This window comes from Ailuropoda melanoleuca, chromosome 8 (assembly GCF_002007445.2).
Source record: "Ailuropoda melanoleuca isolate Jingjing chromosome 8, ASM200744v2, whole genome shotgun sequence".
Lineage (NCBI taxonomy): Eukaryota > Metazoa > Chordata > Mammalia > Carnivora > Ursidae > Ailuropoda > Ailuropoda melanoleuca.
The window spans coordinates 79735955-79751918 of NC_048225.1; the positions used below are offsets into that span (position 1 = coordinate 79735955).

Below are 15964 nucleotides of genomic sequence, written 5' to 3' on the forward strand. Positions count from 1 at the left end.
TTTGTTCACAACAAATGCACAATTTTTTTTCTGGATGGCTTCCTGTTTTGGCAGTTGTTGAATATCTTTCTTTAGTGATGATGCAGGTATTGTACCCGTTGCAACACCTGCCTATGCTGATCAGAGTAGTCTGTCGCCTCTTTGAAGTTGTTTGCAGCAACACAGTGCCCTGGATTGGCATCATTTTCCTCCTCCTTGTGCAGTGCTTCTCGAATATTCTGTAACTTCAAGATATCTTTCACTAGAGTTTATAGACGTGGTTTGTACCCCTTACGCAGGTGGTATAGTGGTTAGTAGTGTGGGTTCTGGAATCTTGAGTCCTAGCTCCACTGCTTAGCCACTTTATGTATGATTTGAGGCAAGTAGCCTTCTCTGTATGCCTATTTCTTCATGTGCATGATGTTAAATTAAAAACAGTTATAGTAGCCTACCACCCACTACCTGCCATGAGGTTTCTTTTTTCTTTTCTTAAAGATTTTATTTATTTGAGAGAGATAGTGGGAGAGAGCATGAGCAGTGGGGAGAGTGAGAAGCAGGGAGCCTGATGTGGGGCTCGAACGCAGGACCCCAGGATCATGACCTGAGCTGAAGGCAGATGCTCAATTGATTGAGCCACCCAGGCGTCCCTGCCATGAGGTTTCTATAACTAATGTGTTAAAGGACTTTAAGCAGTTCCTGGCACATAATAGGTATTAAACAAATACTAAGTAATAAATTCAGTATTACTGGTACCGAAAAAAATTCTTTCCAGCTCTGTGCACCTGCAGTTGGGATTGAGACTAGATGGTTAACCTTTCCTCACCACTTCCTCTTGTTTTTGACTTATGCTCCAATTTGTATAGGGTGTTTTAAATCATATTTAAAGATAGTCTTGTGAGCAAGCCATACTCACACCTGACTCGTTCACCAGTATCAGTGGGCTGGATTGGTGTCCGTGAATATGCATCTCTACCTATGGGGTGACTCTTGCACTGTTTTGTAAGGTTGGCAAGCTGACCTGGAAGCAATGGTTGGTGCACTTCCTAACAGTTGTCTGTGTAATCTTCCCATGTGTCAGGTTTCTAATTTTGAGGGCTTAAAGAAGGGTGAATATTTTAAAATTCAGAGAGTTTGCAAGCAGAAATATTAATTTTTTTTAAGTGTGACATAACACTCTTTTATTTATTTATTTATTTATTTATTTATTTATTTATTTATTTATTTATTTATTCGACAGAGATAGAGACAGCCAGGNTTAAGTGTGACATAACACTCTTTTATTTATTTATTTATTTATTTATTTATTTATTCGACAGAGATAGAGACAGCCAGTGAGAGAGGGAGCACAAGCAGGGAAGTGGGAGAGGAAGAAGCAGGCTCATAGCGGAGGAGCCTGATGTGGGGCTCGATCCGACAACGCCGGGATCACGTCCCAAGCCAAAGGCAGACGTCTAACTGCTGTGCCACCCAGGTGCCCCAGAAATATTAATTTTTTTTTAAATTTTTATTTATTTTTGTGAGAGAGAGAGAGGGAGGGAGAGTGAGCTAACAGGATCCGAGGGGAAGAGGCAGACTCCCTGCTGAGCACAGAGCCCATCAGGGGACTTTATCCCAGGACCCTGGGATCATGACCTGAGCCGAAGGCAGATGCTTAACTGACTGAGCCACCCAGGCACCCAAATGTGAATTAATTTATTACCATCATGAAACATCTAAACTTTGGGGCACCTGGGTGGCTCAGTTGCTTAAGCACCCAACTCTTGGGTTTAGCTCAGATCATGATCTCCAGGTCATGGGATTGAGCCCCATATAGGGCTCTGCACTCAGTGCAGAGCCTGCTTCAGATTCTGTCTCCCTCTCAATTTGCCCCTCCCCACTCGTGTGCTCTCTCTCTCAAATAAATATATAAATAAAATCTTAAAACACACACACACACACACACACACACACACACACACAAACCCCAAACGAACAAACAAACAAAAACCCCATCCAAACTTTGTGCTAGGTAACTGGACAGTATTCATGAAATGGACTAGGTCTGTTTCTGTGAAAACAATAGTTCCCAGTCTGTTTGGAGACACAGCAACTTTTGCTATGTTTTGCATCAAGGAATGCTGTTGCCCAGTATTTATTTCTGAAATTTAAAGGTAAGTCCAAATTAATTTAGTTCTAAGAATTTTATTCACAACCTAGGTATGAAAAAATCAGCCTTGGAAATCTCTGGTCAATTTGTAGCCCACCATTGACCCTGATCAGAAAACCAAAATAAATGCACCAGCTAAACTATCATCCACAGATTTCATTCACTTCTAGATCCAGCAGGGGATATTAAAGAGCAAGTTGAAATAAAAAGGACATACTTCTGTGTTACAAGGCCAAGAATGAACATAGAGGTAATACAGAGAAAAAAAGCATGAGATTAAACACATAATTTTTATGGTCAGAGGACTTACTGTCATGAGAATTCTTGTTTAGAGTCTAGTGGAAAGAGCTTATTACTGAATAGGCTCCTCAAGACTGAGTGCCTGCAGGGAAAGGGACAAGAAAGGGGAATTTGGTGGTTGAAAACATGAGTATGTGACTGGCTTGGTACTAATACCCGTCAGTTTAAGGGATGAACAAAAGCACTTCTCCTGCCTTTATAAATCTCAGCTAACCTGCTCAAGCCAGATTCCCCCACTAGGGCAGCAGAGAGGTCAGTCTGACATAAACCCAGGGACAGGAGGCCCTTTCAGATTTATGTAGGTTTGAGGAGGTTCTGTTTTATCTTTTTTCCTTCTCTTTTTCCCAACTCCTATCAGAATGCCATATGGAGTCCTGGCTGTGTCCCAGGAGCCAGACAAGGGACAACCGAGCTTAATATGACAAAATTAAATCCAAGTTTATTAACTAATGATGGCAGTTTGCATCAGAGTTTTGCTATTCTGGCTGTTTTTATGTGGATGAAGCACCTGTAATTGATATATTTCTCTTGCCATTCCACAGCACTAACCAAATGATAGGTCTACTTTTCTGGTTAAATTTCTAGCTAAGGTGAAATCACATTTAGAACTTGAATGGTACCTCAGTCCCATTCATTAACAAATGCTGAATGATACTGTGCTGTGTGTGTGTGTGTGTGTGTGTGCGCGCGCGCGTGGTCGCATAGGCACGCTTGTATTATCTGTGTATGTGACAAGAAAATATCAAAGGCTGATCCCATAACTCTCTTCCACTCTGGAGGGGCTGAAGTGTGCACATTGGCAACTCTAACATGGGCCTAGATGCTATAAAATTTCAGTTGGGCTATGAAGATGTATAGAAGGAGAGTACAGGCCTTCTAGATGGAGGAAACTATATGCCAAGGCACAGATATACAATGAAGCTTGGATGTTCATGGGAAATATTTCACTAATTAATTAATTCATTCCTCTAATATATTTTTAAAATATTTTATTTATTAGAGAGAGAGAGAGCATGAGCAGGGGCAAAGGGCAGAGGGAGAGGGAGAAGCAGACTCCTTGCTGAGCAGAGAGCCCAATGCAGGGCTCAGTCCCAGGATCCTGAGATCATATCCTGAGCCGAAGGCAGATGCTTAACCGACTGAGTCACCCAGGCACCCCTCATTCCTTTAATATTTATAGAGTACTTCCTTTGTGACAAATACTGTCCTAGACCCTGGGGATATAGAACTAAACAAGGAAAAATCTGCTCTCATGAGGCTTTCATTCTACGAGGCAAGGGGATAGACTGTAAAAAAATCAATTAGATAATTTCAGATAGTGATAGGTATTATGAAGAAAACAAAGCAGGGTAATATAAAACATGAGTGGGGTGGAAAACATCAGATAGTGTGGTCAAGGAGGAGCTTGCTTTGATTTGAGAATAGAGTCTATGATAGGACCGTAGAAGAGGAAACTGGAAAAGTCCTATATTGGGGATGCCATGGAACACCTTGAATGTCAGGTCTGTTAAGCTCTTTTTGGACATTTCTAGAAAACACTAAGTACTTTAATCCTCAAAAAGTGAGAACTGGTGCTCGCTTTCCTGACCAAGGGTCTTTTTCAGAACCAGGTATAGAAGCACACTTGTCCTCATGCTTGACAGCGAGTGGAAATGGTGGTTCTGTATTTGGACACTGTTGCCTCTTGAGTCATTATTTAACTTTATTTAATTTCTAAATGCCCAGGAGGGTAATTTTGTCGTGCTCATCCAGGAAGTCTTTAAGAATTTTTCTTAGTTGCTTATAAAGTAATTTGAAATCACATTTAACTTCAGTTTATTATTTTTCCTGTTTTCCTAATGTTGTCTCTCACTGAAGTCTGTCCATACAGGAATCTACAAGATTCAACCACTTTTTAGTTGTTTTTGTTAAAATAACCAAATACAGTTTTTTTTTTAAAGATTTTATTTATTTATTTATTTGACAGAGACAGCCAGCGAGAGAGGGAACACAAGCAGGGGGAGTGGGAGAGGAAGAAGCAGGCTCCCAGCGGAGGAGCCAGATGTGGGGCTCGATCCCAGAACACAGGATCACGTCCTGAGCCGAAGGCAGACGCCCAACGACTGAGCCACCCAGGTGCCCCCCAAATACAGTTTTGAAAAAATAAATCTGTCATTTCTTTACTTCTGTACCTAAAAAAAAAAGTCAAAATGGGGACACTTGGGTGGCTCAGTTGGTTAAGTGTCTGCCTTCGGCTCAGGTCATGATCTCAGAGTCCTGGGATCGAGTCCTGCATCAGGCTCCCTGCTCAGTGGGGAGCCTGCTTTTCCCTCTGCCTGCAGCAACCCCTGCTTGTGCTCTCTCTCTCTCTCTCCCTCTCTTTGACAAATAAATAAAATCTTAAAAAAAAAAGACTAAAAGAAAATCAAAATGGATTTATCTCAAGTATTCTCAGCTATATGATTTTTTTTTTTTTAAAGATTTTATTTATTTATTTGACAGAGATAGAGACAGCCAGCGAGAGAGGGANGTCAAAATGGATTTATCTCAAGTATTCTCAGCTATATGATTTTTCGTTCAATACAAATTCAGAATATTTTGGCTTACAGGGAGAATTTTTAAGAACAGTTTTTAAGCATGTGAGCTGTAGTAAAAATTCTTGTTTTGTTTTTTGTTTTTTTTTTTTTAAGATTTATTTATTTATTTTAGAGAGCAAAAATCGGAGCAGGGGAAGGGGCAGACAGAGAGAGAAAATCTCAAGCAGACTCCCTGCTGAGTGTGGAGCCTGACAGTGGTCTCAGGCCCACGACCCTGATATTATGACCTGAGCCGAAATCAAGAGTCAGATGCTTAACTGAATGAGCCACCCAGGAACCCAGAAACTCTTGTTATCTTAGTCAGTGATTTTTTTCTTGATATAAAAACTATTCTTTGAACAATACTAGCTTTTTTGTAGCTCTAAACATCTATACTTCTCCTGGATGATCTTTCAGTTTAGAAGTCTCATAAGATAGCTATCTGGAGTGTGTCTTATGAGAAGAAAAGAGTTTGCATAAACTAAGATGAATGACAGCAAAGAAATGGGCAATACTGAACTCATTTGCTGACAGTGTGGTAGGAGAGACAAGTCTAAGAATGGAGGAGTGGGGCTGGATTGTGGATGATATTACAGATTAGAAAGAAGAGAAAAACATGAAAACAAAGGAAGTGGGGTAGAAATGGGCTTTTTTTTTTAAGTGTTTGATAAGGACACACTGTCCCATGAAATCAGGCCATAGCAGCACACTTGTCAATTTTGACAGTTTTGTAGAAACATCACCTATAAAACTGGACATTAAGTATAAGAAGGAAAAAAAGTTGTCATTGCTTTTCTTTTTTTTTTTTTTAGAGTTTTATTTATTTATTAGAGTGCAAGAGGGAGAGGGAGAGAGAATCTGAAGCAGACTCTGCACTGAGCATGGAGCCTGACTCGGGGCTCAGGCTCACAATTGTGAAATCATGACCTGAGTGGAAACCAAGAGTGCTTGGGTGCTTAACCGACTGAGCTACCCAGGTGCTCCATTTTTTAGGACATTATAGAGGATACTATTTAAAAAGCAATAGACAAGGTTGAATATAAGGTTGCAAGTATAGGTTGAGTGTGGCCCCCAAATTATTGTGGTGAGTTATTACCTGTCTTAATTTCATCATTTATGAAATATTTTTTCAAATTTGTTGGGACTGGTGAGTGGATGATGGGAGATGTTGCACAGCTGAGGTTACAGCAACCAGAGCTTAGGGACTAATTGCTGGGTAAGCAGTAAAAAGTCAGATAGAGAATCATATATGCAAGTGCTGGGGCTGCCATAATAAAATATTGTAGATTGGGTGGCTTAAACAACAGAAATTTATTTTCTCAGAGTTCTGGAGGCTAGAGGTCTGAGATCAAGTTTCTAGCTTGTTTGGTTTCTGGTGAGAACTCTCTTTTTGGCTGCCTTCTTGCTGTGTCTTCAAATGGCCTTTCCTTAGTAAGTGTGCAGGGAGGGAGGGCAGGAGGGAAGGGGGAAAGAAAAAGAGAGCATGCTAGCACTCTGGTGACTCTTCTTGTAAGGACACTAATCCCCTTAGATCAGGGCCCCACCCTAATGACTTGACTTTACTTCCTCAGAGGCTCCCATCATATATATAACCACACTGGGGGGGGGGTGAGAGCTTCAACATATGAATTTGGGGGGGGACACAAACATGTAGTCCATAAAATATAGAAGGAATGACACATCTAACTGAAACAAAGAGTAGAACTGCTTAATTACAACAGGATAATAAATTGGGCTCTGAGCTTCCTGGCAAAGAGGGCAAAAGGGAAACATACTAGGCAGTGTGAACTTAAGTCAGTGGGTGATCTCTTCAACACCTTGAGCCTTATTCTCTTAATTTATGTGTGTGTGTTTTTTTTTAATGTTTGGCACCTTTATTTGTATTGATCAAAAACTTGAAACAACCAAAATCTCCCTCAGTAAATGTGTGATTAAACAAACAGTACAATAGCCAAACCATGGAATACTACTCAGATGGACCACTGACACAGCAACAACTTGAGTGGATCACAAGGACATTATTCTAAATGAGAAAAACTCAATCTCAAAAGACACCAAGTTGCTTGCTTTCATTTACATAACATTTTACAAATGACAAAATTATACAGATGGAAAACAGATTAGTTGTTGCCAGGGGTTAAAGATGATGGGGAGAATGGGCACAGGGGAGAGAATTGTGATGGAATAATGCTATATCTTAACTGGGTTGGTGGTTACATGAAGCGAACAAGTGACAAAATGACATGGAATCAAGCATATATATTGTTCCAATGTCAATTTCCTAGATTTGATCCTGTATGACAGGCATATACAACATAAGCCTTCAGAGAAATTAGATAAAAACCACAAAGGACCTTTCTGCACCATATTTACAATATCTGCAAATCTGTATTTAAAAATACAACGTTTTAAAAGTCTATTGCATTTTTATACATTGGCAATACAAAAATTGAAAATGTTATTAAAAGCAAAACACTAAAACTATGATGCATGGAATAGGACCAAAAACAAAAGAAGTAAAAGATAAGGGGTGCCTGGGTGGCAAAGCGGTTAAGCGTCTGCCTTCGGCTCAGGGCGTGATCCCGGCGTTATGGGATCGAGCCCCACATCAGGCTCCTCTGCTATGANAACGTTTTAAAAGTCTATTGTATTTTTATACATTGGCAATACAAAAATTGAAAATGTTATTAAAAGCAAAACACTAAAACTATGATGCATGGAATAGGACCAAAAACAAAAGAAGTAAAAGATAAGGGGTGCCTGGGTGGCAAAGCGGTTAAGCGTCTGCCTTCGGCTCAGGGCGTGATCCCGGCGTTATGGGATCGAGCCCCACATCAGGCTCCTCTGCTATGAGCCTGCTTCTTCCTCTCCCACTCCCCCTGCTTGTGTTCCCTCTCTCGCTGGCTGTCNACATTGGCAATACAAAAATTGAAAATGTTATTAAAAGCAAAACACTAAAACTATGATGCATGGAATAGGACCAAAAACAAAAGAAGTAAAAGATAAAAACAGTTGTTTATTTAGGGGCGCCTGGGTGGCATAGTGGTTAAGCGTCTGCCTTCGGCTCAGGGCGTGATCTGGGTGTTCTGGGATCGAGCCCCACATCAGGCTCCTCCACTATGAGCCTGCTTCTTCCTCTCTCACTCCCCCTGCTTGTGTTCCGTCTCTCGCTGGCTGTCTCTATCTCTGTCGAATAAATAAATAAAATCTTTAAAAACAAAACAAAACAAAAAAAACCCAGTTGTTTATTTAATTCAGCAAATTTAGAAAATTGGATGAAATTAATCACCCACTTATGATGACACTCCCTAGGAGAATGAAAATAGCAGGAAATAACCTTAATCTTAGAGGGGATATGTGTTTCTGTTTGTTAAAGTAGTGTCAGACATTGACCAATAAAGGGCAGGGGGTGGGGAGAGATGTGGTCTGGGGGCTAGAAGGTCTGTTGTACTTCGTATCACGCTCTAGATTTTTTTTTTCTACATAGAGGACTGATTTTATTTTATTTTATTTTATTTATTTATTTTTTAAATTTATTTGAGAGAGAGAGAGACAGCCAGCGAGAGAGGGAACACAAGCAGGGGGAGTGGGAGAGGAAGAAGCAGGCTCATAGCAGAGGAGCCTGATGTGGGGCTCGATCCCACAACGCCAGGATCACGCCCTGAGCCGAAGGCAGACGCTTAACCGCTGTGCCACCCAGGCACCCCAGAGGACTGATTTTAAACACTGCTTTTATCCCTTGGAGCCTGGGTGGAAGATGTTACAAAGTGTAAGTTCTGGACTGGAGCTGGGTTTAATGACACTAGAATTAAAGATTGGATTCTTTGAACTGTCAGCACACGTGTAGGAATAAAAGAAAACAAGTGGAAAAGTCACAAATCCTGCAAGCAGACTGTTTTAAATATGAGAAGGATTTATAAACCCTATTACTGGTTCAAATTAATAACATACTTTTTTCCCCAAAATTGCTAAAGAATTTTATGTTAATTCCTTTTGTATTCAAGTGAACTTCTAATGATTTTATCCTAAAAATTACCAGTATCTATGGGATAAACTGAGGCAGCTTATTGGTCACAAACTAAGGTTGGCATTTTTATTTTAGATGTGCCGTGCTGGTCAATATAAAGTACAAAGTGCAAAGGGTCACAAAGTCATTTGAATGATGACTGCTTAAATCATTAATACTTACTTCTTCAATGGTTTGTGACATTCTTCAATTCTTTGTTTCTTTTTAATCATGCCAAACTATCTTTTTTAAAAAATTGAAATATAGTTGACACACAATGTTACATTTGTTTCGGGTGTGTAACGTAGTGATTCAACAAGGCTGTATGTTGTGCTGCGCTCCCCGCCAGTATAGCCATCAGCTCTCACACATACAACACTATTACAATACCATTGAGTATATTCCCTCTGCTGTGCCTTTCATCCCCATGACTTATTCCATAACCAGAAGCCTGTATCTTTCACCCTCTTTCACCCATTTTGCTCCCCCCCACACCTCCTCTTCGGCAACCATCAGTTTGTTCTCTGTATTTATGGGTCTATTTGTGCCATATTATCTTTAATTAAATACAAAGACCTTTCAGTTCACATCACCTAGAGATGATTTCACCTACTATTCTGTTTGGCTGCCAGTCTCTTGTCTCTCCTTCATCAATGTGAGGTGGATCCCTTTTTTTCAGGGAAGAGCGCCTTGGTTCGTTTCATTTGCCAATAATAAAAGTGTTGGAGAGCTGAGAGGCAAAGCTGTCACCTAGGGCATCTTTCACGTGAACCACATCAAAAGAACCAGCATGGGGGTGCCTGGGTGGCTCAGTCGGTTAAGCAGCCAACTTTTGATTTCGGCTCAGGTCGTGGTCTCGGGTTCCTGAGATTGAGCCCACATCAGGCTTTGTGTTGCGCGGGTAGTCTGCTTGAGAGTCTCTCCCTCTCCCCTCCTGCTCACACACACACTCGCTCTCTAAAAAAAAAATATATATATATATATATATATATATATTTTTTTTTTAAGAACCAGGATATCTCTCTTTGTTGATTATCACAGCAGTTCTTTCCATGTTAGCACTTCTGGTCACTATATATAGGTCGCCAGTGTCAAACTTGATGAAATAAGTAATCCTGGCAGTCTCCAAATCAACATGAATGGTTTCCTTTACCTTGATGAGGGATCAGGGCGATGGCTGGTGTGAGCATCATGGGTCACCAGATGAGGGATTCCTTTTGTGCCCTAGAAGATCTTTCTCACTTTGCACAATTTGTACTTGGCTTCCTAGGGTATAATATAATGAACAGCAAAGGACCTTGGGTCATAGATGAGACAGAAATTCTCTTCAGTGTTGTCAATGCCGGTAACATCTATTAAACCAGTAGGGTAGGTTATATCAGTTTGGATCTTGTCATCAATCTTATTGGACTGCTGAATGAAATCTTCTTCATTTCATCTCCTGTTGGAGCGTACTTAATTGTGTTCCTTGGAAAGCTGAGGGGAGGACATTCTCCCAGCTTGTGGGGACTGGTAGATGGACAAGGAGCAAACATAGTGGTCAGATTATTAGCCTTTGCTGCTTTAGAGCTGCTACACACTTCAGATTCTTCTTGGGACCATGAGCCAGGGCTGTGCTAGCCATGAAAAGAGCAGTCTTCAATTCTTAGCTTGTGTACATTTTCTTTTAGTTCAACTTGGTTCTTAAATCCACTTTGTTTTCTCAAAATGGTAGAAAGGGAAAAAATAATTCCTGATCTTGAAGATCCTTTCAAAATGGAAAAGTCAAGAATTCTCAGTGTCTAAAAGTATAACCAGAGAAACAACTGTAAAAGCAAACTTTTATTCCTTCATTCATCCTTTTGTTCATTCATAATATGGTCAGTTTTTATTGAATACCTTCTGCATGCCAGGATATTTGTTAGGCTGGATAAAATGTGGTCTCTTGGAGCCTCCATGTTCTACTTCCATGTGGTACTGTTGACAGCTGCCATCCTAGAGGTATGCGCACGTGCTACTGGAACACTTGTGGAGGTCACCTTTTCTAGATGAGAAACTTGCGGTTGGTTTCTAGAGAAAATGGTCCATGGTGCGAGAGGTGAATAGAAGCACCTTGGAGAGACAGGGAATACAGAGATGACATTCTGTGCATGGGAGCCACTGGTTCAAAAGCAGAGAGGCACAACTGAGTGATACCTGAGCAAGTGACATGTCGTCCAGGGGAGAGTCGTAACCCAAAAAGGTTAGGACAGAATGTTGCATGCCATGCTAATTTGGCACTTTCTCCTAAAAGCTCTCCTAAATTGTTTGAAGGGTTTTAACCATTGGATTGGGGTGATCAGATCTGTTTTTTTGAATGACCGTGCCAGTAAGACTGTGGCAAATGAATTGAGGGTGGGGTGCGAGAACTGTGGTCTGGGATCAAGTTAGAAACTATTGTCATAATCCAGGCAAGAAGCAGAGAGGTCCTGTGCTAGACTGTTAAATGTTTCCCAAAGGCATAAAAACAAATCTCTTACACAATCCTGGGCCAGAGGCTTTAAACAGTTATTTAGAGGAAAGCAGATAATATCTGCTTGCAGGCGGGTCTAGTTACTTTTTTCTTTCTTATTAAAAAAAAAAAACCAACCCATCAATGCAGTTTCGAAGCCCTATGATATTTTCGAACTCCTGAAGAAAAAACAACAGATAAGCAGACATTAAATCACCCATGCTTACCAATAGTCTACTCCCTTTTCAGGTAATCTTATGCAGATTAATCAGAACCAAACCTATAAATTTTAATTGTAACATATGTTCTGTCATTTGCCAATGTATTTTCAAGTCTGAGCAGGTATGACCATATGCCATGATGAACAAATGAACTGGAAGGATCAAAGTTATTGGATCTGGTCCCATGATTTATAATTTCCAAATCAACATGAAGAGAAAACAGCAGGCATCAAACATCCATCTATGCTTGTACCAGGTCATACACTGTAATTCTATCCAAGTACAAGTTTCCATGGTAAACAGGGCAAGACTTGCCAGCACTTCACAGGTTTCCAAAAAGCAGCTATGTCCCTCTTGGGAGAACTTTGTAACTGGAAAAGAAAATCTTCATGGATGAAATCTCCAGCAAAATAAAGTCACAGACTATATTTCTGTAGCAGGCCTTTTGCCAAATGTCTCATCAACAAGTATGGCGTTGGCAGTGACCGGTCCTATGGTAGAGGTGGTAAAATGCTCCCGCCAAACCTTGTTTTCATTTGCTCACAGCTTCCTAGGGGGAAAAAAATCTTACTTTGAGTTGGAATTTTCCACGTTTTATCCCAGTCCAAAGGTGACTTAAATTTTTTTTTTTTTTAGAAAGTTGAATTAAAGTCAAGTGAAATTTGTAAAGTTTAGTCATTTGGGGAGCTATGTGTACACAAAGATCTCACTGGGTAACACCAAAAAATTACATTTTCCTTTTCCTTGTGACTTTTGGAAGACTAACTCCTTTTGGCTGTTTCTTTTGAAAAGATTTAACCCTGTCTAAGTTACAGGGGCAGGAAACCAACCATTTTTGCAATTTACTCAAACAGATTTTTGCCCATGAAGAACTAATAAGACTTTACATATTAAATCTAAGACTTTACATATTAAATCTAATATGTAAATTAAGCTTTACATATTAAATCTAAAATTTAGAATGTTCCCACATATATTTGATAGAAAAAGTATTTAAAAATAATGAGCTTAAGTCAATTGAATTCAACAAATCTACAAAGCACCGGGCACTAAGTGAGTGCTCAGTGTTAGAGGTATATAAAGATAAATAAAGCAATTCCTGTCCTCAAGGAATGTGTGATTTGGTAGTAGAGATAAGAGTAATAAAAATAGCACTAATTAAAGGCAGAATACAACAAGTGTTAAAGCAGAGGTATAAGCAAAGTGATTAGGGACCACAGAAGTGGGAGAAGTTAATGCTGATTGGACCGTAGGAATAGTTTATTCTGGGTTTTGAAGGATTGAGGGTGGTAAAGATCTGTGAACTGGGAAGGACATTTCAGACTAGAGAGACTTGTCTGAGCACAGCCATTGAGGTCAAAGTGGGACTAGTCAAGGGGGTGGGAGAGTTGGATATGACAGAAGAAGGAATAGAAAATAAATAGGAAAACTGAAAAAGGTAGGCTTTGAGTTTTTCAATGGGTATGCCATTAGTATTTTGGGGTGCATGGTTCTTTGTCACGTCAGGGAGTGTGTATCCCTAGAACTAGCCTCCTCAAAGCCAGTCATGTCAGTTTGATCACTGGAAAGAATCCCCCCAACATTTTCAAACACTGCCCCTGGGGAGCAGTATCACTTCTGTAGAGAATGACTCTAGAGGGATTGTGGGATACCAAATTTGGGGCCATCTTTAGTTCTGTAGCTGATAAGGGTCTCCTGAATGGTTCTGACCAGAGCGAGGGCATGATCAGACTTGGGATTCAGCACAGTTATTTCTGGAGATTGAATCAGAGGAGGGAAAAATTGGGAAGCAGGATAATCAATTCAGTCTCTTGCCATAGGCAAGAGTCAATGTGGACTCAAATTAGACAATTTCATCACTTTCATGCCTGAAAACATTAATAGACATTATTATTTTTTAGCTATTCCTCTTGACTGAAACTCCATAGCACTGCATTGCGAACTCTTTGTGCTGTGGCTGCTTTCCTGTGTTTTTCTTTCCCTAAATTAATATCATATGGTAAATTCAGTGTTACAAAAACAAGATTTTTAGAGGGTGATCATAACACCCTTTCTACAACATACTTTCTAATTATAGAATAAACACATGGGGGATGGAAAGCTCTATTTAAAAAACAAGACCAAAAGAATGCTGTTTCTCTGTTTCATTTTAGATAGTGTTTGGATTCCTTTACTTCTTGACTTTTTTTTTTCCCCTTAATTTTTTTTTTTTTTAAAGAAGACTCCGTTAACAGTAGATTGAATAGTTTTGAATTCCCAATGTCAGTGCAGTGGAAACTCAAAGTGGATAGGCAGATGGCGTCTGTCAGAAGCACAGGAGTTGCCAAAACAGAAGACGGTGCCCAAGGCAAGGGAGACAAGGAGGTGGTGCCACCGCCCTGATGTGCGATGTGCACAGGGAATCCTCGAGACGGGTGGTGCAGGGCGGAAAGCACCAGTCTGCACGCACCCAAAGGATGTTCTGACAACACAGCAGCTGTGATCGCGTCTTGTAATGCGTCCTTCTCTCCCAACTGGTGAAATATTGCTGCCTTCTGGTTTTCTCAAGGAACTTTGGAAGGGACTGTACTGACAGAAGTTCAACCACAGACACGTTATGCTTAAGTTTTCCCTAAAAAAACCCTCTTCAGGAAACATTCAGGTGGTTTTTCATTTGACACAAAATGGGATTTCAAGCACATTAAAACAGCTGAAAACTTGTACTGCATCTATGCGGAGGCCCAAAGATAAGATCGCAAATTTGATTCTGATCCATTTCATTAGTGAGTCTCTCATTCTTCAAACCTCAGTTTTGCAACTAAGGTTCTTGTTGAGGGGCTCCAGAAGTGGCTTGGGCCCCTACTCAGATGTTCTGGGGCTCTCTCCCCTTCAGGTTCCCTTGTGCAGAATTGTTAATCTTACTATTCATTGAGGAATATACAGAAAAAATAATGAGAACAGTGTTTCTGATTTTCCTGGTATGTAATATGTTATAAAGCATTTACATATATATTGGATTATTAAATTCTCTGAAGCTTGGACGGTTAAGCGACTTACCCAAGGTCACAGAATGGAAAATCCAGAACTCGAGACCAAGTCTTTTTAAGTCCAAGCCCATGCTGTTCCCTCTCTAGTTTGCTGTTCGGTGACCAGCACTTTGATCCCCTGCACTGATGGTGAGGAGAGCCAGAACTTCTGAGAGATGAGATCTTCCAGTTCCCACCTAGGGTCTGCTGCTTTGAATCCTGAACATCAGTCCCATTGGCAGTTTCCAGCACCATCTTTTCGAAATCGCTATTGACAGCAACTGCTTTTATGTCTCATGACCCTCAGTGGCAGGGAGTGCCAGCGGCCCCTAGCCCCTGTACTTTTGCGTGCAGTGACTCTGTGCTGGCCATGGTAACTCCCAGCTGCTCCTGTCAACAGCTTTTGAAAAGTCTTCCAAGTCATTCCGGAGTCTCTCGCTTCCTGGAGTCACTCCTTGGCATGCAGACAGCACAGCATCACAACCTCAGCACCACCTCTAAGGGCACAGCTCTGCTGCTCTATAGCTCTTACCCATGAAGCTCTTAGCTTCGTCAAACTGGCCTTAAAGTGACTTATGGGAGCAAGACTATGTAAGGACCCATGACTTGATACTACTAGCTTCTTGGGTTTTGCTGAACTATGAGACAGATCTGGGTCCACTGAATATCCGTTGGTTCAGAGTGAGTGCCTTGATGTTCTTCTCTCAGAAGTCACCTGTTTGGCCCATGGCATCTCTCTGCACTTGCCTATTCTTTCCTTGTGCATTTTTGTGAAACAAGTCCCAGGAGCTGCCCTAGGTATCTCTGAATTCTCAAGCTCTCATGATTTTCTAACCCTGCATTATGTAGAAACTCAAACTTAATCCCCATAACCACTTAGCAATAATAATAAGGTAAGATTTATTTAGGGCTTGCCATATGCCAAGACCCGTTCTAAGTGCTTTCTGTTAATTTTTAAAATCCTCAGAACATACCCCTGAGGAAAGTCCTATTATAAACCCATTTTACAAACAAGGGAAAGGAGGCTTGTGGGGTTAAAAACCTTGCTCAGGTCATGAATGGGAGATCTGTCTTCTGGTCCTTTCTGAATTCCAGAAGTTTCTAGTGGATTAGAAGTCTGTAATATTGGGATACCTGGGGGGCTCAGTTGGTTGAGCATCTGCCTTCAGCTCAGGTTATGATCTCAGGGTCCTGGGATCCAGCTCCATATCAAGCTCTCTGCTCAGTGGGGAGTCTGCCTCTCCCTCTGCCCCTCCCCCTGCTTGTGGTTTCTCTCTCTCTC

General features: G+C 40.8%; 1 pseudogene; it reads right to left on the reverse strand.

The window, feature by feature from the left end:
- Window positions 1–71: 71 nt before the first annotated feature.
- Window positions 72–14937, reverse strand: LOC100469598 (annotated as a pseudogene).
- Window positions 14938–15964: the final 1027 nt, after the last annotated feature.